Source organism: Mustela nivalis, assembly GCF_964662115.1.
Source record: "Mustela nivalis genome assembly, chromosome: 5".
In the NCBI taxonomy this organism is placed as follows: domain Eukaryota; kingdom Metazoa; phylum Chordata; class Mammalia; order Carnivora; family Mustelidae; genus Mustela; species Mustela nivalis.
The window spans coordinates 92,945,247-92,969,904 of NC_139024.1; the positions used below are offsets into that span (position 1 = coordinate 92,945,247).

Genomic DNA, 24,658 nt, shown 5'->3' on the forward strand with positions numbered 1-24,658 from the left:
AGACTAGATAATTTACAAAAGTCCATTTTCATGGACTCCCATAGTCTGTTTAGATTTCTTTGTGTGTTGTGGTCACACATAAAATTTTAAAGAACATTCTCTGTTTTTTCGTGTACATCTTTGCAATCGGAAGTGGATTTCATGCCTTTTTCAGGCAAGGAGGGAAAGAAAAGCCTTGCTTGGCTCCCATAAAGAAATGACCGCTAGATGGCAGTCAAAGCTCAGCTGCTTCTGCGTAAACCACAAAGACTTGTAGAAGGGGCAAATAAAATCCTTGGGCTCCGGCCCTTTGAATTCCCGCAGAAGTGGGATACAAGCACCACCCTTTCCTAGCCCAGCCATTTCTGCTGGATTCCACATGATAGAATGAAAAGAACTGAGGCCTTGGAATCTGAGAGCTCAGTCTTTGAAAACTAGCTCTAAAAAATTAGTAGCTGTGTGAATATGCAAATCATTCAACTTGTCTCTTCCCTGATATCTGAGGAGATTTTTAAAAAAAATTACACCTATAGCTTAAAGCCTTTCCCTCTTCTCATACTCAGAGAGAGAAAGGAGGGCCCTGAGCACTTTGTATTTATTTTTGCCCTGAGCATCCCTGAGCAAATGATCATGTCACAACCAAAACCATCTTTCACAGCAGCAACCAAACCATCTTTCTCCTGCTTGTAGAGACCATGAAGAAGGCTCCTCTGAACCCCAGGTTGCTGTACGGGTTCTTCAGCTCTTCTAACACGTATCTGCAGTTGTCTGTCCTTGCTTTTCTGGGAGCTGCTTGTTTCTCCATTTTGTCCTGCTGTGTATTCTGTATCAACCTGGCCAAAGAGAACAATCTCCATGGGCACTGAAGAAAAACTCAACAAAATCGCGAGCTTGTTCTCTGGGCTGCTTATGGAGTTTCTGATAAAGCATCTCTTATTTTGCCACTTCTGCCTTCTCCCCAGGGGCCTAGTGTACTTGCCCCAGAGTTGAAGTCTGGCATGACAGCCCAGAGCAGGCAGTCGCTGGAGAGTCCATGGTGCTATGACTATATCTGAAAAAGAAATCTATTTTCAGTTCAAACTAAGCCTAAAATGACTTTCTCTCCAAAGAGAAAAAGGAATTGAAGTATCTGTATCATGGTGATGACAGGACTACAGGGTCGCAGAAGCAGGGAAGAATAGTATTGCAGAGAGGGCAGGGTCATCAGAGTGTGTAGAGGTGGTACCCATGGTGTGGAAGGATGGAGTGAGATATCAGACAGCTCTTTCCATAACTGGCAGACCGCAGTCAGCCATCTGTAGGGCACTTCAGGGAGGAGAACGATTCCCTGAGTATCAGTTGATAAGCGCTCAAGACTTAGACATTATTTTGAGCAAGTGACAGAACTAGAGATTCTTCATAGTGATAGAGGTCCTGGAGTGTGACAAAAGCATCGTGGCACATGAAAGTATTCAGATGTAGAAGGAACCATTTTCTTAATCTGATGAAGTATATCATCTATTCCACGGTAGCAGCGAAGGAAATGAAGAATGAAAGAAAATAATGTATATATTAGGGGCGCCTGGGTGCTTCTTCCTCTGTCTCTGCCCCTACCCCCAAACTTGTGCTCTCTCTCTCCCCTAAATAAATAAATAAATAAATAATCATTCAAGACTTAATACACAGGGGGCACCTGGGTGGCTCAGTGGGCTAAACCTCTGCCTTCAGCTTGGGTCATGATCCCAGGTTCCTGGGATCAAGCCCCACATCGGGCTCTTTGCTCAGCAGGGAGCCTGCTTCTCTGTGATCTCCGTCTGTCAAATAAATAAAATCTTTAAAAAAGATAATGTATATTTTAGTCCATGGCATATGTCAATATATGTGTAATGTAAAAATGCTTTGTGCTTACTTGATTCTATCTTGATCTAAAGCCCTTATTCCCACTGATGGCACGAAAAAAAAGACAAAATTTATCATTCAAAGGCAACAATTTTAGATGGCTTGCATTATATGTATATAAAGTAGCAATTAAAGTTCTTTTTTTTTTTTAAAGATTTTATTTATTTATTTGACAGATCACAAGTAGGCAGAGAGGCAGGCAGAGAGAGAGAGAGGAGGAAGCAGGCTCCCTGCTGAGCAGAGAGCCCGATGCGGGACTCGATCCCAGGACCCTGAGATCATGACCTGAGCCGAAGGCAGCGGCTTAACCCACTGAGCCACCCAGGTGCCCGCAATTAAAGTTCTTAAGCTGTTTCCTCCCCTCAAAGTTCTTTGTTCTTAGTGTGGTATCTGTGTGCAGGGAAATTAGATTCATCTTGGTAGTAGGAGGAGGTGAGACCTCAGGTCAGCGCACTGTCCTTTGAGTCTTCATTGGTCCCCATGGCAATATCTTCATGGATCCCATGTCCACTGAGGTGCTGCTCATCCTGACGAGATTCTCATGGCATCACATTGATAGCACACTTGGTTCCTCCCCAAATGTCCAAGAACAGGTCTGATTGCAGCACTGCCTCATCTCATGCTGATTTTTCCAACAGTTCTTGAAGCTTCCCCCAACTAAGGCATCCACAGATTTCTGGGTAAAGTTATGCCCAGGCAGGGGAAGAGAGAGGTTCTCGACGCTGAGCTCTCTACACGCTTATTTCCTTTGCTTTTACTATTTATTGTCTTCGTTCAACATTAAGCCAGGCCGGGCACCCCATGAGACCCCTCGGGTTAGTTTGAAATTCCCCATGACATGTGGGGGGAAACGGGGCTTTCATCCTTCATTCTTGGGTCCCAAGTGTAGCTGTGTGCTCCTGAGCCCCTTGCTTCCCTCCGCCCTTTGCTTCTCAGGCAAGTATAGATTTAAGAAGGTTCGTGTATCTCATGTCTTGCCTTGCTCTCGCCCTCTCTCAGGCCCCTCCTGCCCCAGAAGGAGAAGGGCTCTGTATTCCTTTCCCATTGCTTCAGTGATCACCACAAACTCGCAGCATAAAAACAAAGTAGTATCTTACACGCTGGAGATCAGAAGTCTCACTGTATTAAATCAAGGTGTCAGCAGGGCCAAGTTCATTTTTGGAGGTTCTGGGGGAGCATTTTTTCCTTGCTTTTCTACAGTTTGTACAGCTTGCCTGTGCTTCTTGACTCCCTTTCTCTGTCTTCAAAGCCAGCAGTGTTGGGGTCAGTCCTCACATTGGCTCCCCCGACCCTCGTGTGCAGTCGCATCTGTCTGTGACCCCGACGTCTCCATCTCCTCCCACTTTGAAGAGCCCTTGGGATGCCACTGCGCTCATCCTGAGAATCCTGGCTAACCTCCCCGTCTCAAGGTTCTAACAGGTTCTAACTTACCACATTGGCAAAATCCTGTTTGCCACCTCTGGGAAGATATCCGCAGGCTCCAGGGATGAGGACATCTACATGGACATCTACGATGTGGGGAAGAGAGATAATTGTGCGTCCTACTACAGGCTCTCTGCTTCCTGTCAGACGGACTGAAATGTTCCTATACCCCAACCCCCTTCCCTCCTGTTTGGTGTAATGTCGGCAAGGCCTCAGGGGAGCAATTCAGTTCACAAGTGAGAGAAAGTGCGTTTTTAGGGGGTGTATTTTAAAAAATCATTCCCAGTTTGAGCAGTGATGTATTCATGGGATTCTGTCAGAGTTGAGACTTCAGGGTGTCCTACAATTCCTTTGTCATCTGCATAATCCTCTGAGGTTTAAAAAAAAAAAAAAGACAACAAAGAACGCTTTGCATATTATTTCATGTATAATAAATAGCTGGCCTGGCCGACTGGACACTACCTTTCTAGAGACTCCCAGGAGTCCCCCAGTAGAACCTCAGGACTGGAGTGCCCCAAACGGGAAGTTCGAGATAAGTGAACATTTTCACGGTGTTAATCAATTTCAAAACTGTTTTGTTGTTTTTGCATTTTCTTTCAGACACTTTTTATTCTTTTTTTAACTTTATTATATGGCGTTTCCGCTGCTGGCACTGCAGGTACATGGGGGGCAGCCTGCAGATGGAGAGGCAGAGGCCCCGGGGCTGGCAGGGGCGCCTTTGCACTCCTGCACTGCAGGCTGCCTGGGAGTCACGGGCTCAGCCTGGGCCTTGGATTGCTTCCCGCGGAGCTACGTCTTTCTAGGCGCTTCTCCCTCCTGCCCCTTCCATCCCTAGAGTGCAGTCAGAGGCGGCAGGGCCTCCTGTAGACTCTGTGATCTCTGGTGCCACCAGCTTTGCAGGTGTGGGCTGAGCCTTTCGGAGATAACTTCCTAGTTATCTGTTGCTCCCCTAACCCTTCCAACAGATGTGGAAACCTCTCATTTCCTAGATTAAAACCCTCCATACTTGGTATACAAAGAGTTGCTTCTGTTTTCTGAACTAAATCCTAACTGAACGTTTTTGTTTTGCACTCTTTTTTATTTAGAAAATGTTGCATTGTAAAAACTTGGAAAATAGGAGTCTAAAAAATTTCCCACAAACACAGTAACTGGAAAAGAGACAACAATTATGAATATTAAAAAAATTACATATATATCCATTTGGCATAGATACATATGGGATATTCTATCACTTGATATTTTATTAATATTTTTTTACATCATTAAACATTCTCAAAACATGAATTTACATTTACAATATTATATTACATGTAATATTCCATCATATAAACCCTAACATATGTTTAACAAATTTAATTGTTGGATTGTTAGACATTTACATAAATTTCTGTTTTTCATTTATTATAAGGCTGTGACAAATCTTCTTTTACATGAATATTTAGAAACATCTCTTATCCTTAAGATAAAGACCTAAAAGTGGCACATCCAGCTGAGTTAATGGTTTGAAGATATTTAATGCTTTAAATACATGTAGCCAGAGCCAAACCAATTTATACTCCCTACTTCTCTCTTCACAAGGCTTACATCAGTCTGCATGGGCTCCAAGTAAGCTGAGCCTCCGTTCCTGGTTTACCCTGGGTGATAAATCTATGGTAGCCATAGCAATAGGTGACACTAATACAAATCCATTAATACCCACCCATGGTGAGGCAGAAAGAAGAAAGTGAGACTAGAGAAGACCTAATGAGTGGAACGCCTGGGTGGCTCAGTCAGTTAAGTGTCTGCCTTTGGCTCAGGTCATGATCTGGGGTCCTGGGATTGAGAACCGTGTGGAGCCCTTCACAGGGTCCTTGCATGCAGGGTTCCCTGCTCAGCAGGGAGTCAGCTTCTCCCTCACCCTTTGCTCTTCCCCACTGGTCATGATCTCTTTCTCTTACTTAAATAAATAAAACCTTAAAAAAAAAATACCTAATGAGAGAATAATAGAGAGAAGTAAGCTAATGCTCTGCTCTACTCACCCCTCCTTCTGATCCTCGTGCATTGTTCCACATGAGGCTCTTCCATCTCAGGAGAGCTTTTCTCTTATGAGGATGAATTCTTCATCGTGAGACAGTGAATTCCTAAGGCTAACAGTCTGCTAGAAAACTTTCTGTTCTTCTAGACCCTTGTGAAGACAGATTAGATTCACAAGCTTTGATGCCTGATATTTAGAGCACATCCCAGTGTGATCTGTATTTGCTTTTCTAGTTTTCCCTTCTGTTTCACTCATGCCCCACAAGGCACATTTGCTCTGAGCTATACAACGCCAGTAAAGTGACGGGAGAATTAGTGATAGGAATGGTAGTAGGAATGGTAGTAAAGATAGCTAATGCTCATAAAGCCTTAGAATGTGCCAGGTACCCTTGGAAGACATTTTAAATGGATTAACTCTGACAGTCCTTTGAGGAGGGTAATATCAAATCCCGTATTTGTCTGCATGTAAACACACACACACACACACACACACACACACACACACACACACCCCAAAACCACAGTACAGTGTAATTTTTTCTTATAATGTCATAAAGCAGGAGGCAGTCAGCCCAGCACTTGTGTAAATTGCTCAAAGAACGTATTGAGAACCACAACTTCCTCCATTTCTGTTCTGCCATCCTTAGCTTATGGTTTTCATTCTTGATTTTACAGAAAAGGTATTATTGCATCTGAATCCCAGATAGATGGTGAGAATGCCTTCTTTCTTATGCCTGTGGAATCTGCTCCCCTGACTTCCCTTTCTTTTAATGGGAAAAAATAAGACCTTTTCCAAAAGCCTCCCTCAGTGACTTCAAATAACATCTCATTGACCAGAGCTTGGTCACATCCCCAGCTCTAGTTGCAAGGGTCTCTTGGAATGCATGCATTTTAACCGAGCCCATCGCAACTCTGAAAAAGATCAGACAGAACTTGTTAAAAAAGGAAAACAGAGTATAAATATTGGATGAACAAGCAGCTGTCGGCCACGTCCCCATCTACAGATGAGCAAACTGAGGAAAGGAGAGATTATAACTGGCCGGGTTCTCATAGCTGGTGGGTGATGGATTAGGCATAAATGTGCCTTTTAGAGAACCAAACTCTGGTGCAGTGGTTTGAGGATCCCTCCACAGTTATTTTGGTTCAGAAGAATGCACATATGCACAAACCTGATTTTCCTATAGGTTTAAGGGTTTGATGTGTCTTTACAGCCTGTTTTAATAATTACTGTTTGAGGACCGCCTAGACACCTCTATGACACTAAATTGAATTAATAAGAACTAAAACTCTCTCTTACAAAAAGTTTTGCAAGACAGGATCTACAGACAATGCAAGGAGGAAAGTCTAGGTTACATGTCAGTATTTTTACTCACTACTGAGGAATTTGTTTCTACTCTTGGACTAGGAGATAGGAATCAAGATCTGGTTTCTAACCTGGCCTTGTTTTCCCCATCTCGGGGAGCTTAAGTAGATTTTATCACATCTTTGGATCTTCCTTCAAATGAAAAATTAGAAAACTTGAATTTGAAGGGCTGTTCAAACTCTCCCATTATATGCATTTAAAAAGTGGTATGTTTAGCATTACCCCTTCTTGCCCTTATGGCCACCTGTACGAACTGTTGGTTGTGACCCTTCTTTAGAGTCAATCTTGTTTAATCTGAGGGAGGACTTCCATAATCAACAAGTCAGCAATGTTTTCCCACGAGTCCAGCAGCTCCTGAGAAGTTAAGGACGTGGGTGCTTTCTGGAAGACGTCCCTTGAGACCCGGACCCGTAGGATCCCAGGCAAGGACAGCCATCACGCTGAATGAAGGCATTGGGAGGTGCATCTGGAAGTGAACCAGGACTGGAGCTGCCAGTAAATATTAACACAGGAAATCAGCCGAAAGGACCAGTCCTTTAAAAAGGAAAACAAGGAAGTGGCTTGAGGTGAATTGATGAATACAATGAAAAGGAAACACGTCCCTGCTGGGACCCATTCGCCATCCCAATTCCTTCCAGCAACCAGACTCTTCAAGTTACAGGCAGCAATGGCTGATTTTCTGGTAGATGATAAGGCTGGAAGAGAAGGATAAGAGGATCTCCAGGTGATCCAATTTAGCGTACAAACCTCTTTAGTGATTAAAATGGGAAACGAGGTTCTCAAACACATAAACGGTGGAGTTGAAGAAATGTGAGGGGGTGGGCAAAGAAGAGGGAATGAAATTAAAATTGATGGCGCATTGTAAAACTTGACATAAGCTTTCCTGATGGCTGAGAATTCAAACCAACGTTCTTTCCTGTGTTAAACAATATTGGAACTGAACATTCTTTCCTGTCCCACTGTGAAGTAACACACACACAAATAAGCAAAAATAGCTTAGGTGCTTGCTCTTCAGGAAATATTTACCCCTGGAAAATAAGTTCTGTTCCACAGAGAACAGCTTATTATCGACCACAGCAGCTTGTTCATCAAGACGTGCTGGAGACCTGTGCTGGGTTGTTCCCATCCCGTGGAGTCTTCGTGTTGTAGACCGGCCAATCCCAACCAATTCTCCGATTTTCAAGGCCTGAAAACTCTATGAATATCCTCCCCTGACTTCTGTCTTCAGAAACCAGCTAAGTCTGCCAAGGTGGTGTTCTCTTACTACATACAACACATCTAATGGACTCAACTTTGTTTGATCAGTAAATTGTTTGGGTTGTCATTTGGGCCACTGACCTGTCAAGAGTGAACTGTTGTTTTTATGTATGAAACACAAGTTGTATTGTGTCTGAAATGAGGTTACTATATCATACCAGAAGGCCTTTAAATGTTGTGTATTGGGTTAAATGTCAAGATTTCTTTGGCTTCTTCCAAGAAGGTCTTAGTAATCCTTGACTTTTGTTCACCCTTGGAAATCTGAAGAGCTCACAGAAACTGTATTTCTCGTGTTAGTCCTGTGGCAACTCTCACCCTCCTCCCTTCTTCTTTCTGCTCCACCCCCAGAAGGCAGAAGAAGGTGACCGGAGATGATAGAATTTGAACCAGTGTTTTTTCGAGGATGAGTAATTGTGGATATTCAATGCATTAACAACCAAACATTTACTGTGTGTGTACAGCTCTGATTTTCCTGTGGAAGTAGGAGATAAGCAGACAACCACCAAATAAATAAATATGTAAATAATTATAGCTTGGAATAAATGAACTGAGTGGAAACAAATGGTACCACAATTCAGGCTGATGGAGAAGGCGGGCAGATGGATGGGGGTCCCTATTTAGAGAGAATGGTCAAAGAAGATTTTCCTGAGAGAGATCCTGGAGCTAAGACCCGAGAGAGGAGTAAGGCGGGACTGAGGTAAAGCAGGAGAGGGTCCTAAGGACACAAGGTTTAAGGAGGCTGTCACTCTCGGTCAAATGCAGGTTTGTTACTTCCCTGAGTGGGAACCTTCTTAAGGTTTTCTCCCAGGTGCTTCTCTTTCTTCATCCTAGTCTACTTGGCATGCTAGAGAGGAGAAATAGCCAGTCCCATGAAGAATGGTGTGTGTGTGTGTGTGTGTGTGTGTGTGTGTGTGTGTTGAAGAAGACAGTGGGACAAGTGAGCGCAGCAAAGGAGACATGAATATTGGTCTTAGGCAGAAGAAACAGGGTATGCAATGGCTGGAGTGAAAGCAGCTTAGTATGTTTCTGGAACTTTTCTATCTCAGGGTCCTTATGTCTAGATCAGAGAGGACTGGAGGAAGAGAGGCCCACACTGGGATTAGAGAAGCAGACATATCCCAGGCCAGCCAGGCCTTGCAGGGTGCATGAGGAGCACAAACTTTATTCTAAGTGCAATGAAAGTAAGTTTAAATCAGTGGTTTGAAGAGAGCAAATGATATGATGGAATATATGCTTGAGGAGACTTTTGAAAGAGAGATTTGAAGGGCAAGAGAAATATCAGGGAGATGACGTGAAATTGTTTGTATTAGTGTAGCCAAGGGGAAAAGATGTCCTGGACTGGCTGGAGATAGAAAGAAATGGGCGGATTTGAGATATATTTTGAGGAAAAAATGATAGGACTTGCTGACACATGAATGTGGAGCTGAGTAGAAACATGGCCACAGATCAAGTCTATGGAAGTGGATGAGCTACTCCAGGAAGGACAGAGGTAGGGTGGGTGGGGAAGAGAAAGTGAGTCAAGGGATGAGGAGAGAGGACTTGGGAAACTTACAAGTCAGTAGAGAAGAGATCAGAGAGGAAATAGCAAGTTGAGGAACACATAGATTTAAGTAAGGGATATTTCAGCAACCCAAATGTCTGTTGGTAGATGAACAGATAAACATGTGGTATATATACACAATGGAATATTACTCAGCCCTAAAAAGGAACAACATTCTGACAGAAGCTACAACATGGATAACCCATGAGGATATTATGCTGAGTGAAGTAAGCCAGTCACAAAAAGACAAATAATGTATGATTCCACAATATGTGAGATATCCAGAGAAACAAACTCATAGAAACAGAGAGTAGAAGGGTGGTTACCAGCGGCTGGGGAGAGGGAGAAATGGGGTGTTAAGTTTTAGTTTTGCAAGATGAAAAATTTCTAGAGATCTATTGCACAAAAATGTGAATATACTTAACACTATTGAATGTTAAAAATGGTTAAGATCATAAATTTTATTTATTCATTTATTTTTTAAGATTATGTTTATTTGTCAGAGAGAGAGAGAGACAGAGAGAGCACAAGCAGGGGGAGTGGCAGGCAGAGGGAGAAGAAGGCTTCTCGCTGAGCAAGGAGCTAGATGCAGGGCTTGATCCTAGGACCCTGGGATCATAGCCTGAGCCGAAGGCAGACACTTAACCAACTGAGCCACTCATGCATCTCTGAATTTTATATATATTTGTATTTACCAAAATAATAAGTTTTAAAAGGTGTTTCAAAAAAGGGAGAAGTGGTCAACTGAGTTGAGTGCTGCCAGGAGATCAAGTGTGAAGAGAACAGAGTTGATTGGTTGATTTATTAAGATGGAGAACATCGGTGACCTTTCTACATTGGCTGCAGTGGTGTGAGGAGAAAACTGAAGTGGGGGGAGACCAAAAGGTTAGGAAATGGAGACCTTCTCAGAAGAGGGTTAGCTGGGAAGGAAGACCTGGGTCAGAGTCAGTAGGAACACAGGGAACAAAGCAGGGTTGTTGTTTTGTTTTAGGATGATACTTGAACATATTTGAGCATTAATGGGATTACCCATTATGGAAGAAAAGATTGATGAGGCAGGAAATGGGAAATCTAAAGGAATGTCATCTTTGAAAAAGCCTGAGGAGAAGGGATAGAACTCCTGGGAAAGGATATGTTTTGACAGGACAGACACTTCCTCTAACATAGCAAGAGGGAAGGAGGAGAAGGTGGGAACGTGTGTGGGGTGGAGGTGAGAAGCGGATAGAGTTCTCATCTGATGGCTTCTATTTTCTCTGTAAAATGTGAAGTAAGGATGGTAACATGAGGGGTGTGGAGAAGTTACAACAGTGGTTTGAAGAGAGCAAATGTCATTAGTCATCCAGGACTGTGGATAAAAGGACCTTGCCAGTGAATCACAGCAGGATTAACCACACTGCATGGAGGGGCTTTGGAATTCTATATTTATTATTTTAAAGTAAAACTACCATTTTTATATTTTAATCTATTATGAGATGCACCTCTGGAATTGAGATATATTCTCGTATTGTTCTGTGGGATTGTATAAGGTTTCGGGACATGAGAGACTCCATTTTGAAGCTCCATTTTCCTTTTGCACCAATGAGCGACAGAAATAATTTCAAAAGCAGTTGCTCATGAACTTTCAACAAAGCAACTGGCATTCTGACCAAATGACAACAGTGAAGTTAATTAATACATTCCAGGGACAGTTTTGTTTGATAGCACCAATAAATTAATCAATGAGGTGGTAATCGAAAGTAGCTCAACTGGTCAGCACCAAATTAGCAACTTTTTTTCCCCTCTTTTCTTCTTTGTGTAACTTGTGGAACTACCCTATCCCTCTTTTTCAGAAAAACCTCAGGGTTTCCCCTATACAAGTGGGACACTTTTCTGGTAACTCTGGAAACTGTGCTCTTCCAAATGTAATTCTGAGACTCCAAATAAATATTTTATTCTTTGTCGGTTTTGCCTCCTTTTCTTGGCTGCCAGTCTCAGAGTCTTATATCATTGTTTAGAGATTAATTGTCTGCTTTTTTTTTTTTTCATAATGGGCCATAAAACAAGGGGAATCTTATAATCAATGGGGTCTTTGAGTCAGTGACATATGGCACCTTTATTCCTGCAGGTCCATCAGTTTGTGTGCCCACATGGAGAAGGCATTTCTTTCCGGGTTGGGTTACAAAGACAAGATGAGTAGGTTAACAGCTCAACCATAGCTGTCAATCCCAAAGAAGCCAAATGAGCCCACTCAGGGAATAATGTCACTGCAACAAGACTGTGAGCCCTGCTTCCTGAGGGGCTCTGCTCTTCAATACTAGAAGTATTTAATCTGAAGTTTGGTCTACAAGTCTAAGATATTTTTCCAGGTAAGACTTTATTGTAAAATTCTCTTGTAAACTGAACTAGCCTAAAACAACAGTCCAGGACTGCCCGGGTGGCTTGGTAGGTTGAGCGTCTAACTCTTGATTTAAGCTCAGTTCAGGATCTCAGGGTTGTGGGATCAAGCCCTGTGTCTGGCTCCCAGCTCAGAGTGGAGTCTGCTTCTCTCCTTCTCCCTCTCCCTCTGCTTCTACCCCCTGCTCTCTCTCTCTCTCTTTCTCTAAAATAAATAAATAAATATAATTTAAAAATACACACACACACGCACACACACACACACACACACACACACACACACACACACACACAACAGCAGTCTAGACTTCTTTTACCAAGGTGTCCAATATAGGATGTTCGGCAATTGTATCCTAAGTGGAAGGTCGTTATCCAAGAGAGGTCCAGAAAACATACGTCACTATTCATTAAATATTTGTTGATTATCTGCTGTATCTCAAGCAGTCTGTTTTGGGGGAAATAAAAATAAATAAAATCTGGGTTTCTGATCTAAAGGAGCTCACAGTCTGCTGTAAGAGACAGAAAAGAGACAGAGTTGTTACTGGAAATATTCATTCATGCAATCACTTGGGTAACAGATTTTTGATCTCCTACCAAGTGGCAGGCACAATTCTAGCTTCTAGAAATATAGCAGTGATAAAACTGACGAGGTTCTTGCCCCCAAGGTCCTTAGCTTCTAGTGGGGGAAGACAATAACCCAATAGTGTTCTAATAAGCACGATAATTTTGAGCAGTGGTATATATTAGAAAAATAAATGGTACTTAAGATAGGGGTTAGGAGTATCAACTAAATTACTTTGGTTGTGAGTAATAGAAAACCTAACAATGGCATAAGGAGACTTAATTATTTTAAAAAGCCAGATGTTATTGATTTCAGTAATTTAGTGGCATCATTAAGGACAAAGGCTTTTTCTATCCATTTTTTCCTCCATATTGGAATTTCCCTCAGCCTTATGGTTGCAAGATGGCTGCCATAGCTGCAGACATTACATCTTCCGAAAGGCAGAGGAAGAAAGAGGTGGGGAAAAGGAGAGAAGATAACTTCCTCTCCCTCCCTAGACTATCACCTTCATTGTATCAGGAGAAAATTCTTCCTAGAACTCTGTCATCTCCCAGTGGACTTTCCCTTAAAATTCACTGAACACAGTCACCTGGCCACATTTAATTCAGTGACCAGAAAAGAAGACCTGTATTGCCACAACCTGTTCAAAATAGTTATGAATCATCAAATGTAAATTTGGGACAAGACAGAAGACAGAATGACCTTGGGTGGGAAATAATGACTGCCAGAACAGGGAATATTTCTCTGAGGAGATGACGTGTGAACTGAAACCTACATGGTGTGGTGGCACTGCTCTTGTGCATCACGGACCATGGTGTGCGAAGTAGGGAACTGGGCAGGGGTGGTTGGTCACGGAAGGTCCAGCAGTGCAGGAAACACCTGAGGACTAGAGTGAGTCAGCCAGGCAAAGCTGTGGGTGGGGATGGGTGGAGGCCTCTCAGGTTGTAGAAGAGGCCAGTGGGATGGAAAAGGGATGTAAACCAATTTGTAAACTAGAGCAAGATGAACAAGACGGGCTAGGTTGCAACCCTGGTGAAGATGACTTCAGAGGGGAAGATTCAGATTCCAACATGGCAAAATTAGTGGTAAGTATGTGTGTGCAAAAGGAAGGGTACTCAGTTTCACCTCAGTCTTTGGAGGAGATTCTGTGAAGAAAGAGCCCATGGGATTGAATCCTGGCTGAGGACAAGGAGTTAGCCAGCAACCAGAGTTAGGAAAGTTGATCTAGGCATGGAGCACAGCTTACACGGAGTCTTGGACACTTGAGATAACATGACGAAAACACTCAGTAAGGCATTACCAGTGTGTAATGTTGGGGGGTGTGAGTCAGGGCGTGATGGGTGAGGAGGCTGAAGGCATGCTTGTGAGCTCTGCTTTATTTAGTGTAGACCAGTATTTAACTTACCTTTTACAAAGTTGAGAGTCCCAGGTAAGAATAGTCAAGTTGGTTTTCTCATGGTGCAGTGGGAGGTTGGCCTTGGATGATCTTCAAGAACACTACCAGCTTTTACATTCCTGGTCTCTAGTAGGTGCTCAGTAAAAGTTTACTGAACAAATGAACTATGAACAAGCTTCATTTTTTCCTGCTGCCTAAAGTTTGATCATCCCTACAAATGGCTGTGGCCTGGCCCAGCCCTGCAGGCTCCATGAAGTGGCCCCGACCACCAGCCTCCATCCACTTACCCTTGCATTGGACTAACTGCTTCAGTTCTTCACAAAGGAGGCCTTGTCCATTTTCATATGTATGTTTCTTCTCTTTCTAACTAGAGGTGAGCCTGGAGACATCAGGGTTATATTTCATGTAAGTCAATATATCTACCACTATATGGCGTATTAAACACATCATACAAAAATATTGAATTTCCTCATTTGATGGATGGACTTGGTTGAATTTCAGCCTCAAAGGTAATTCTCAAATTTCTTGCCACTCCTTAGAAGATCAAGAACTATCTAAGCAAAAGAGATCAAAAGAGTGTTGGGATTAAAAATAAGGGGTGTCTCTCACAAGGTTGTAAGAACTTCCTAGTGAGGGTTTTGAAGAATGCCGCTCTATAAATAATTGTAGGTGTGGTGTTTGAAGCATGAGCTTTTTGGGAGAACTAGAAAGTCCATGAATGCTTTAAAAAAAAATTAGAAAAGAGTTTTGAGTGTTTCAAAGTTAGAAAAATACATCACAGCCCATGTTGTCTTCCAAGAGTCTTGGTCCTCGTGTCAGTCAGTAGAGGCTGGGTTATGCTGAGGTAACAAATAGCTCCCCAATTCCAGGGACTAAGAACAATAAGGAGTAATTTTTGGCTCATACCCATCACAGGTTAGCAAGGCCCTCTGCTTCTTACAGTCATTTGGAGACCCAGGCTACCATTTTGAATTGCTGGTCACCATGGCAGAACAGCTTGCATGACCCCATCCACCCACAGAGAGGTTAGGAATTGCACTGCAACCTCATGCCTGGATGTAGGGACTGCCGGGGGCAACCAGAGACCCAGACTATCATAATCTCAGTGACTCACAAGCCAGCCAAAGACAGAGCTGCAGGCACAGATACTTGTCTTTTCCATAATACCCCGTTTTCAGGTGTAGACAGATTCATAAGGATGTTCAAAGGCACGGCCGCTATCACGGATCCCGCGCCACCACTGTAGTCTTGGCTCCCTTGCCAGAAAGGGAAGCCTTTGCTTTTTGTGAGAGTCTGTGTGTGGATCACCTCGTATGTGACTCACCCATTCTCCGGCACCGGGCCCCTCCCACTGCAGGAGTTACTCCCACACAGGGCTTGTCTGTTGGGCTGCAGGGCTCCTGTATGTGGGGCTGGCTGCTGCCACCGGGGCCAGGCCCAGCCTGGATGCCTCAGCTTGAGAATCCGCCATTTGGGGCTACGTTGGCTACTCAGAGCTGCAGGAGTCCAGACTACTGATTTGTTGCAAGATACCATGAAGGAAAGCCACTGACACCTGTTTCTTTAGCTGCCAGAGAGTGGGACGTGTGTGCCAGTGACTTTCTGTCGGCTAGCCACAGTGAGTACTCCCACATCCTCCTTCTCCTTCCAGTGACTTCTTTTGGAGAGGAATTTCAGAGATGAGCAACCTATTATGATTCTCCAGTTGTGAGGCTTTGTAATTTGGGGTTTCATTAATAAAATACACAGTGAGTAAGTAACAAAAAAGAATTTGGTTCTTCGAAGGCACTTTATGTAATGCAATAAGCTCGTTAGCCTGGTATGAAAATATTTTGTATTTATTACCCTCTGCTTCTCTGATCCCATCCAGATATCAGAGTCCAGGAAATTGGAATCTTTAAAGAAATTACTATTTTTCTGATAAACTAAAAACGATTAAGATATGATGACCTAAAAATGATTTTTTCTGATGACCTAAAAATAATAAAGCAAATACAGAATGGAATTAACTGTTTTTAATCATTATTTCCCCTCATCAGCCTTTGTAATGTTTTATCTATAATTTAGACTTTTATTAGTAGGCATCATCATTTTAAAGTCTCCCTGAAAACAGAGGAATATGTTCATACCTTCACAAAAAAAAAAAAAAGTCCTGCTGTTCCAACAACTAACTTATGGCATTAAGAGTTTGATCCTGAACCTTATTTTCTTCAGATCAGACTTTCTCAGGGGGAAGGTAGCCTTTGGGGAGATTTCGCTCAGTTCATAAGCTTCTCTGCATTTTGCCCATCTTCGCAAAGGGGAGAGGGTGCCCAAATGCCTGTGTTTGGCATTGACTTTAACAGCATTCCTTGAAATACTGCTGTGGTGGATGCTTGGCTCTTCTTCCTTTTCCTGAAGGATTTGGAATCGCTATTTCTTGAGTGTAAATTTTGAGAGTTTAGTTTTGCTTAAAAACTTTTATCCTGGGGCGCCCAAGTGGCTCATTTGGTGAAGCAGCTAGCTGCCTTTGGCTTGATACCCAGGGTCCTGGGATCAAGCCCCTTGGGCTCTGCTCAGCAGGGAGCCTGCTTCTCCCTCTCTTTCCCTGCTCATGCTCTCTGTCACATAATAAATAAATAATAAATAAAATAAATAAATAAATCTTAAAAAAACTTTTATTGTTTGAATTTTGAATTCTTGAATTTGAATTTTGACAAAGTGCGTTTTTCCCCTTCTACAGGAAACTCACAGACAAAAGAATGAGGCTTGAGTTTATTTCATGTTATCTTTGGTTTACTGTATTCAATTTCCTTTTTCCGAGTTTATTTCTATTCTTTGAGTTTGGAAACATCAACTTATTTTTTAGCTCAGAGAAATGATTTCAAGTACTTTGTCGGGCAAATAATTAGACTTAGGAGACTGCAAAACATTAAGTGGGGCTCCTGGGTGGCTCGGTACTTAAGTGTCTGCCTCCAGCTCAGGTCATAATCACAGAGTCTTGGGATTGAGCCCCGCATCAGGCTCCCTGCTCTGTGGGAAGCCTGCTTCTCCGTCTCCCACTCCCCCTGCTTGTGTTCCTTCTTTCTTGCTGTCTTTCTCTCTGTCAAATAAATAAATAAATAAATAAAATTAGAAAGTTAAAAAAAAAAAAGAAAGAAAGACTGCAAAATGCACACTTTATGCCTGTAGGGCTTGTATCCTAAAAGGGCACTAGCCCAAGTTCTGTTCTGACTGTATTTGCATGATATAGAGTTACAGCATCATTGTCTTTTTGCAAAATGAATGAAAATTTGTAAATAGAATCCAGGATTCTTATTCAAAGATATTGAGATCAGGGGACATCGTGGAGCCTGGTGACTGCTTGGTCTTTCTAAAATTAGACCTGGAAGCGGGGGCACGGGGTCTGGGGTGGACCTGGTTTGTCCTGGTTCTGGGCCATAATGGGTTGCAGTGTCTATGGAGAAAATATTTCCAAATGTGTCTAAAAAAATAATAGAACCGACTAAAAGTCAGTCTCCCTTTTATTATCAGCATGTTGCAGTGATTCTAACCCGCCTCACTGATAAAATACTTAGTTCTCACCCCTGGGGCAGAACACTCCCACTGCCACCAGTCCTTCCTGACTTGGTACTACACCTGCATTATGCAAGATTGGACTTAATTCACTAGTGGAAAAACAATCTGCTTTAGAACACACTGGCTATTGCCACAAAACCATAGTTGAGCATGTGGTCTAATTATCTTCAATCTCATTATCTTGGGTATTCATGGCTTCTGTGTGTTATTTTAAAAAATGTGTTTCTCTTAACATATTCTTATCTCTCAAGCCTTCTGTGTGTCTTTTATTTTTTATTTATTTATTTTAAAAATTATTTATTTATGTGACAGAGATCACAAGTAGGCAGAGAGGCAGGCAGAGAGAGAGGAGGAAGCAGGCTCCCTGCTGAGCAGAGAGCCCAATGAGGGGCTCAATCCCAGGATCCTGTGATCATGACCTGGGCCAAAGACAAGAGGCTTTAACCCACTGAGCCACCCAGGCGCCCCCTTCTGTGTGTTTTTTAAGACGTGTATTTCTCTTAATGTAATCATGATCTCACAAGCCAATAGACTCTGGTTTTATTTCCAGTTAGGGGTGGGTCTGTAGAATCACGCCATCTTTGAGTATCATTCTTGAATCTCTTGATTGCAATGAACACGATCCCAAATCACACTACTTTAAGTCCCAATGGTGACTTTTTAGAAAGATTCTAGGGTATCTCACAGAACCCAGGGCATGAAATAGAGGGCTCTAAATAGAGCATCCCCAGAACTTATTTTTAAAAAGTCATTTTCCTTCTTGGTCTATCTGTTCCATTTTGTACTGTCCTTCTTTTTGTAGTTGATTTCTTCTCAGTTACATATCACTGGAGGTTGGTCTCAATTCTGTGTATTAGTATCACCTGGAAAGTTTTTAAAAACTCATTCATCCCTGAATGTTAACAATTAATGCGATCTAGGTGAAAGGGTGTGTAGGTGTTCACTGTACCATTCTTTCAACTTTTCAGTAGTCCCAAAATTATTCAAAATAAAATAAAAAGATTTTGGAGAAATATTAGTGTCTGACCCTTACTGCCAGAGATTCTGCTTCAGTGGGTCTACACTGGCATCCAGACATTGGCAAGTTTTTTCAAACTCCTTTAGGAACAAAGTCAGAAATGATTGCCATGGGCTGCTCTCTTTGTCTGCTTCTTGAGAAGAGAGCGAGTGCCCCTTCTTCTCTTCTATGGAAGTTTGACAATCCCTGGGGTGAGGACTGGTTGGGACCATCTTTAAAATGGCTTCACGCACAGTAAACATGAGAGATGTAAGCAGTTTCCAGACCTACATGGGTGCTGTGGGGGCCGGCTAGGTAAAAGTATTAAAAATAATAATTATAATAGGTGTCCAGTGTATTCTTCCAAAGAAATGCAAATTGAGTTCTGAACGGTTAAATTCGAGAACATCTGGCTGTTGAGAAGTTCAAGTCTTTATCTCCTATCATAGCTATTTTTCTTAAAAAGTTTTTATTTATTTGTTTTTTAAAATTAACTTGGGAGGGGAATGCAGGGGTAGAGAGAGAGGAAAAGAGAGAGTCTCAAGCAGACTCTGTGCTGAGCATGGAGCCTGATGCGGGGCTTGATCTCAAAACAAAAACCAGGACTCAGATGCTTAACCAGATGAGCAACCCAGGTGCTCCCCATTAGAGCTATTTTTCAAATTATGTCTTTGTTTTTAAAGAATGGAATGATGGGGAATTTTACTGTTCTTTTGAAAGTTCTGTATAACAAAATACAAATTAAATCTATTTAACAACAAAACAAAACTCTGTCCGTATCAAAGCAGGCCTTGTAAGTTGTTATGCGTTAAATAATGTATTTGAATAAATACCATGAATGAAGGTCCCTTCTAGAAATAATGTTCTAGTTGCAGCAAGTATACATTTTCACGTTTCCATGAAGAAATTCTCTAAATCGATTAGCAGCTTGAGTCACACCTCTCGCCACAGCTGTCTTGCAAGAAATTCCATCTCAGTCTTGTCTTCGAAGGCGCTTTCTCTTGAAGGGTCCGGCGAGAATTCTGAGAGTCTGAAGCAGTCTCAAATTGTCTTGCAGCTGAAAGAGCATGGTGCTATCACTCCTGTGTGAGCTTCAAGGTACAGACCTTTTGTGATGGTCCCTGGTGCTGTGGCTCTCAAATCTGAGTCCTCCATACCTCCGAGTCACCCATGGGAGGTCCTCTTGTCTCCAGGGGCATTGGGTTGTTGCTGACCAGGGAGTCTGTGTTCTGGGGATGATGGGGCGGGTGATCAGTGAAGGAAAGCAGGAGATGCACTGAGCTAGCACAAAATGGCTGAATTGTGCCATGTTTCCAGCTTGTCCCCAAAAGAAGACTGGGCTTCCTGTAGCAAGAACTGGACTTCAGGGGAGAGCAAGGCTCTGTGATTCTGAAGGAATCAGAGCAGGAAGAGAGAGGAGGAAGAGCAGATGAAGACAGAGGAAAAGTTTTCCATGCCCCTGGGAGGCTGCAGAGACTAGATCTAATCCAGGTAGTTTTTGACCATTGAGAAAATAATCAGTGTGATCTCTGTGGACCTGGCTGCCAGGGAAGAGAGCAGGGCACAGATGTTTCAGTGTGGGCAATGTGGGGCTGAGCACTGAGTCCCAAAGATGGGCAGTGCTTGTTCCCCTTGACAGAAGCTAACAGGGTTGGAGGCTTATCTTATAGCATGCTTCTCTTCTGATGCTAGGATGTCATCCCTGGGGAGAAAAGAAGAGGAAAAGAAGGAGCAAATCTTGAATTGACCAAAAGAGACCGAGTTTAAACTGAAAATCAATGTGTTTACCCTGTAGGGGAAAATTTCCATTATTGGCTCAAATAGGATTCCAGTGCTGATTAAATTCAGTTCTAGTGCAAAACACAGTTACATCTGTGCCAACCTAGTTTCACGACTGCTCAATGTGTACCGCTACCCATGAGCATCTCAGTCTTTGTGTACTCGTCCTAAATACTTTCAGTACCGACTTTTCCTGGTGGATTTATCCGGAAGCTCTTGCTTCTCTTCAAAATGCTGGCTGTGCCTGAGTTCTCTGTCTCATTCACCTAGGCCCGCCATATCTTGGTTTTCTTTGCCTGCTGTCCTTTTCCTGGGATCTCATCCGTGAAAGCTATTTCGAAACTTATTTGATGCTCAAGTCTCTTCTGCCCAAGGACTGGATTATAAACAAATCCCACTTTGAATAGAAACACTGAGGTCTTGACTCTTTACTCATTCATTGAGTCATCCCAAATGAGAATAAAATAAGAATATTTTTAGGCATTCAAAGATGAAAAGAGTTGGCCACTCAGAGATCTTCATGAAAAGAATTCTAAAAAGACATATTCCAGCAAGAAGTAAAGTGAAAAGAAAAGGCATGTCATGCAAGAAAGCATGTAAAATGTTAGGAACCGAAAGAGGAAGGACTTTTTTCCTAAACATAGAACTGAACCAGGATGGAAATATCTTTTCAGGTTTAGGACTTAAACAGCTTCTTGTTTTCATACTTGTTTTTTTATTTTTATTTTTTATTTTTGAAGATCTACTTAAGGACATTTTCTCTTTCTGTTTCTATTAGAAAATAATTATTCATGAATCTTCTGTACATATGAGTTGTGAATAATTATGTTCAAATATAGGTAACATACAGAGAGTACCAAAGGTCGAATGTGAGGCACCTAAAGACCACCAACAAATTCTGAAACTTTTTCATCAGAAGTAACTATTTTCAACATGAAATAGTAATCTGAAACTCCAACTTGTGATCCGGTTAAAAACATCTCTGGTTGAATGAGTATGCATATAATAATGTAAGATTTAAGGGGCTGAGCCAAGAAATCCCCATTTTTAATCCCTCCACTGCCAGGCTGATGAGGAAGGGTAAGGGCGCTCTTTAAAATTTCTCACTTTAATATTCTCCTTCTGTGACAAGAAAGTGGAATTATTTCTCATCCATGAACATAATCATGAGGATTTATACTACATAAAATTCAAATTTAATACTTTTATAGACATCCACAGTTCAGAAATCATCCTTAGGTGATGAGACTGCATTTTAATCTTCTAACAGTTACTTTATGACGATTAATTATTATGCATTTTTATGGTGGGCTTGTTCATTTCTGCGTCTACACTCATGTAGGTGTGAGAGTTCAGGGAGGCTTTTGCAGAAGCACAGAGCATTATGGCTCCATGTGTTCCACAGCCATGAGACCAGCAGGATTTTATTGAAAAAAAAAGTGCTGAAGTCTATGGAAAGCTGATAGATGATAGAAGTAGCAGAAAATTTGCATTGATGGAAATGCATCAATCCTGAGACAAATTTTTCCCTATAAGTACTATCTAAATATTTAGCCCAGTTATCTTTCTTATTTTGCTTCTCTTATACTTCCTTTCAATTGATGTCATCAAAACTCCCTCAGGCGCTTGCTTAGTCTAGAAACATCATGTTTTTCTCTGCTACATTTTCCACATATGCTTTCTTCCCTAAATTTTGCTTACTCTTCTAAACTAATTTTTGATAGTATTCACCTCTTCACTGCTTCTTCTTGCTCTTTTAGTCATCGGGTCTTTTGAAATCCACCCAAATGCCATTGTCATGGTTCACTTTTCACAATTGTTCACTTGGATTAAAGTATGGCCTCTCCACTGGCTTCTTTGCCCTCACTTCTGCCTTCTCTCCTATCTCTACGCTGTTGGTAGAATAATTTTCCTTAAATGAAATCTGATCCTGTCACTAAAGGATCTGATGGCTCCTCATTGTCCATGGAAGAATTCCATTGCTTTCCTGGGGCACATAACCCACCTCACTTGGGCATCAACACAGTTTTAGCTGATGATTTCCATGTATTGTTTTCCCAGCGCACACCTGATACTCCGACATTGTGATCTTCCCAGTCATCCTGAACCCTTGACATAATTCCTGCTTCAGACCTGCTGTTTCCCTGCCTGGAATACTGTTCTTCCTTGCCTCTTGCAAGTTCCACACCAAAAGTCACTTGTTTGGGATGGTCCCCCAAATTCCCACAGGGAGCGTTTATGACATCTTGACATAGTTTATGACTTTTGCCATAAAGTATATTTTGTATACCTCAAGGGGAATACTTATGACATTAAATTCTACCATTTATATTTTCTGTCTTCCTTAATTATACCTTAGATTCCTGAAGACCTTGTCTCCTTTGTCTTCATAACTGTCTCTGGAACACAAGTTGTACTTCCATGATACTGGCCCAAGATAAATGTTTTCTGAATGAATGAATGAAGAAATGAGACTCAAAGAAATTAATATCTTGTCAAATTTCATAAAATGAATCATGACAAAATTGGAGGAAGAAAATTGATCTTTTGACTTTTAACTTATTTTGTACTCCTGCCACAATGCTAAAAAGTTGATTTTTTCCAATTATAAATCTAATTATTGGTAGAAAATATATCCTAGATGTATCTCTATACATACTCTGTATATAGAGAAAGGGGAATATATGGAAAATTTGTCTTTTTTTTTTTTTTTTTGTAGTTGCTAATACTTTGGTATCTTCCAGAGTTTTATTTATGTTTCTTTAAAAAAAAAATAAGATTTAGAAATTAGGAAAACCTTGGTAAAGATGAAAGTAACAAATCATCCACATGCCCATCTCCAGAAATATGTGCTATTAATATGTTGCTATATTTGGTTCCAGTCTAGTCACTCCCTCCTTTTTAAACTGCTCCTTTGTTTTAGTAGACATAATATATGCTTATGGTAAAACAATTCAAAGAGAGCAGAAAATTTAAAGGATAAAAGTTTAAGAAACAATGCCCAATTCTGATACCAGAAAAAGTCATTGTTGATGATTAAATAGTATTCCAGATATTTTTTGCGCATATATGTTGATTTATAAGGACAGATAGGTAGATGCATAGATATAAAGAAAAGCAGAAATCAATATAAGTACAAAGAGGTGATTATACTATATTTGCTATTTTAAGTGAAAGTTATTAAATTCAGTTTTATTTAAATTAAATACACAAAAAAAGAAGCATGTAAAACCTAAGAGATTTTTGAACTTCTTTCTTCCCTTACAATAATATCTGGAGATATTATTTTCTAGAAGATGTTTCTAATGTTTAAAAGAAGAATTATGAAATTTATTGAGATTGGAGGTAGTAATTAAAAAAAAAATTCCTGTTAATTTTAGGCAGTGTGGATTTATTCCTTTCTAGGAGGATAAGGTTTTTGCACCCTCATAGTTCCTTTTAGCTTTCTTCCACTTCTTAATTTTTGACAGCTATGTTGTACTTTTATTTTGATCTTTTCTCCCTCTAAATTTCAGGGAAATGCTCTTGTATTGCAACACTTTTTTTTTTTCCTTCTAATCTTTAGTTACATTTTAAGTATGTTCATTTTTAGGTCTTTGTTTGGATTTGTTCTTGTTGTGGGTTATCTTTGTCTTCCATTTCCAGTACTTCTTTCTATTTGCAGTTCTTCTTTTCTTTTCTTTTCAGCATTCTGCTTGATTTTCTCAGGTATTATATTGATACTTTACTTTTTATCATTCCTCTTTTGTTGAAGTTTCATGAATTTTCTTTTGAAAGAGAGAGTGTGCAAGTGGGCGGAGGGTTATTTCAGAGGGAGGGGCAGAGGGAGAGGGAGAGAGTCCCAAGCAGGCTCTGTGCCCAGCCCTTAGACCGACACAAGGCTCCTTCTCAGGACCCTGAGATCATGACCTGAGGTGAAACCAAGAGTCAGATCCCCAACATGCTAAGCCAGGTGTCCCCATGAATTTCTTGATATTTTGATTTTGGGTTTTTTTAACTTAATCATTTATTTTATCATTTCTTTCTGAAGCTGATGTGTAATAGAAAATTATAGCTTAAACTGATTGCGCATGTTTGTGTGTGTGTGTGTGTGTGAGAGAGAGAGAGAGAGAGAGAGAGAGAGAAAAAGAGAGATCTCATCGGTCAGTCACAATTACTCTTCTCCATATACAATGTTTTGCCAACATCCAATTTGAAAATGTCTCTGATTAAAAGAGGAGAAATAGGGTGCCTGGGTGGCTCAGTTGTTAAGCGTCTGCCTTAGGCTTAACATGGTCATGGTCCCAGGGTCCTGGGATTGAGCCCCTCCTCTGGCTCCCTGCTCTGTAGGGAGTCTGCTTCTCCCTCTCCTGCTGCTTGTGTTCCCTCTCTTGCTGTCTCTCTCTCTGACAAATAAATAAAATAAAATTTTGAAAAAAAAAAACACCCAAAAACCAAAAAACAGGAGAAATAAAAGGATTCTCACGTTTTCCCTCTCTCTATGTTTCTGGGTACTAATGAGATTATGAGATTTCTGAAGTGGTTTTTTTCTCCCCTACTCT

At 41.4% G+C, this 24,658-nt stretch overlaps 1 protein-coding gene across 1 annotated transcript in view; it reads left to right on the forward strand.

Moving 5' to 3' along the window:
• Positions 1-15,097: 15,097 nt before the first annotated feature.
• ADGRF4 (adhesion G protein-coupled receptor F4) overlaps positions 15,098-24,658 on the forward strand; it is a 40,951-nt gene continuing 31,390 nt past the window's right edge. The window contains exon 1 of the mRNA XM_082729730.1: positions 15,098-15,401. The gene's annotated coding sequence lies outside the window, so the exon portion shown is untranslated. The remainder of the gene's footprint in view (positions 15,402-24,658) is intronic.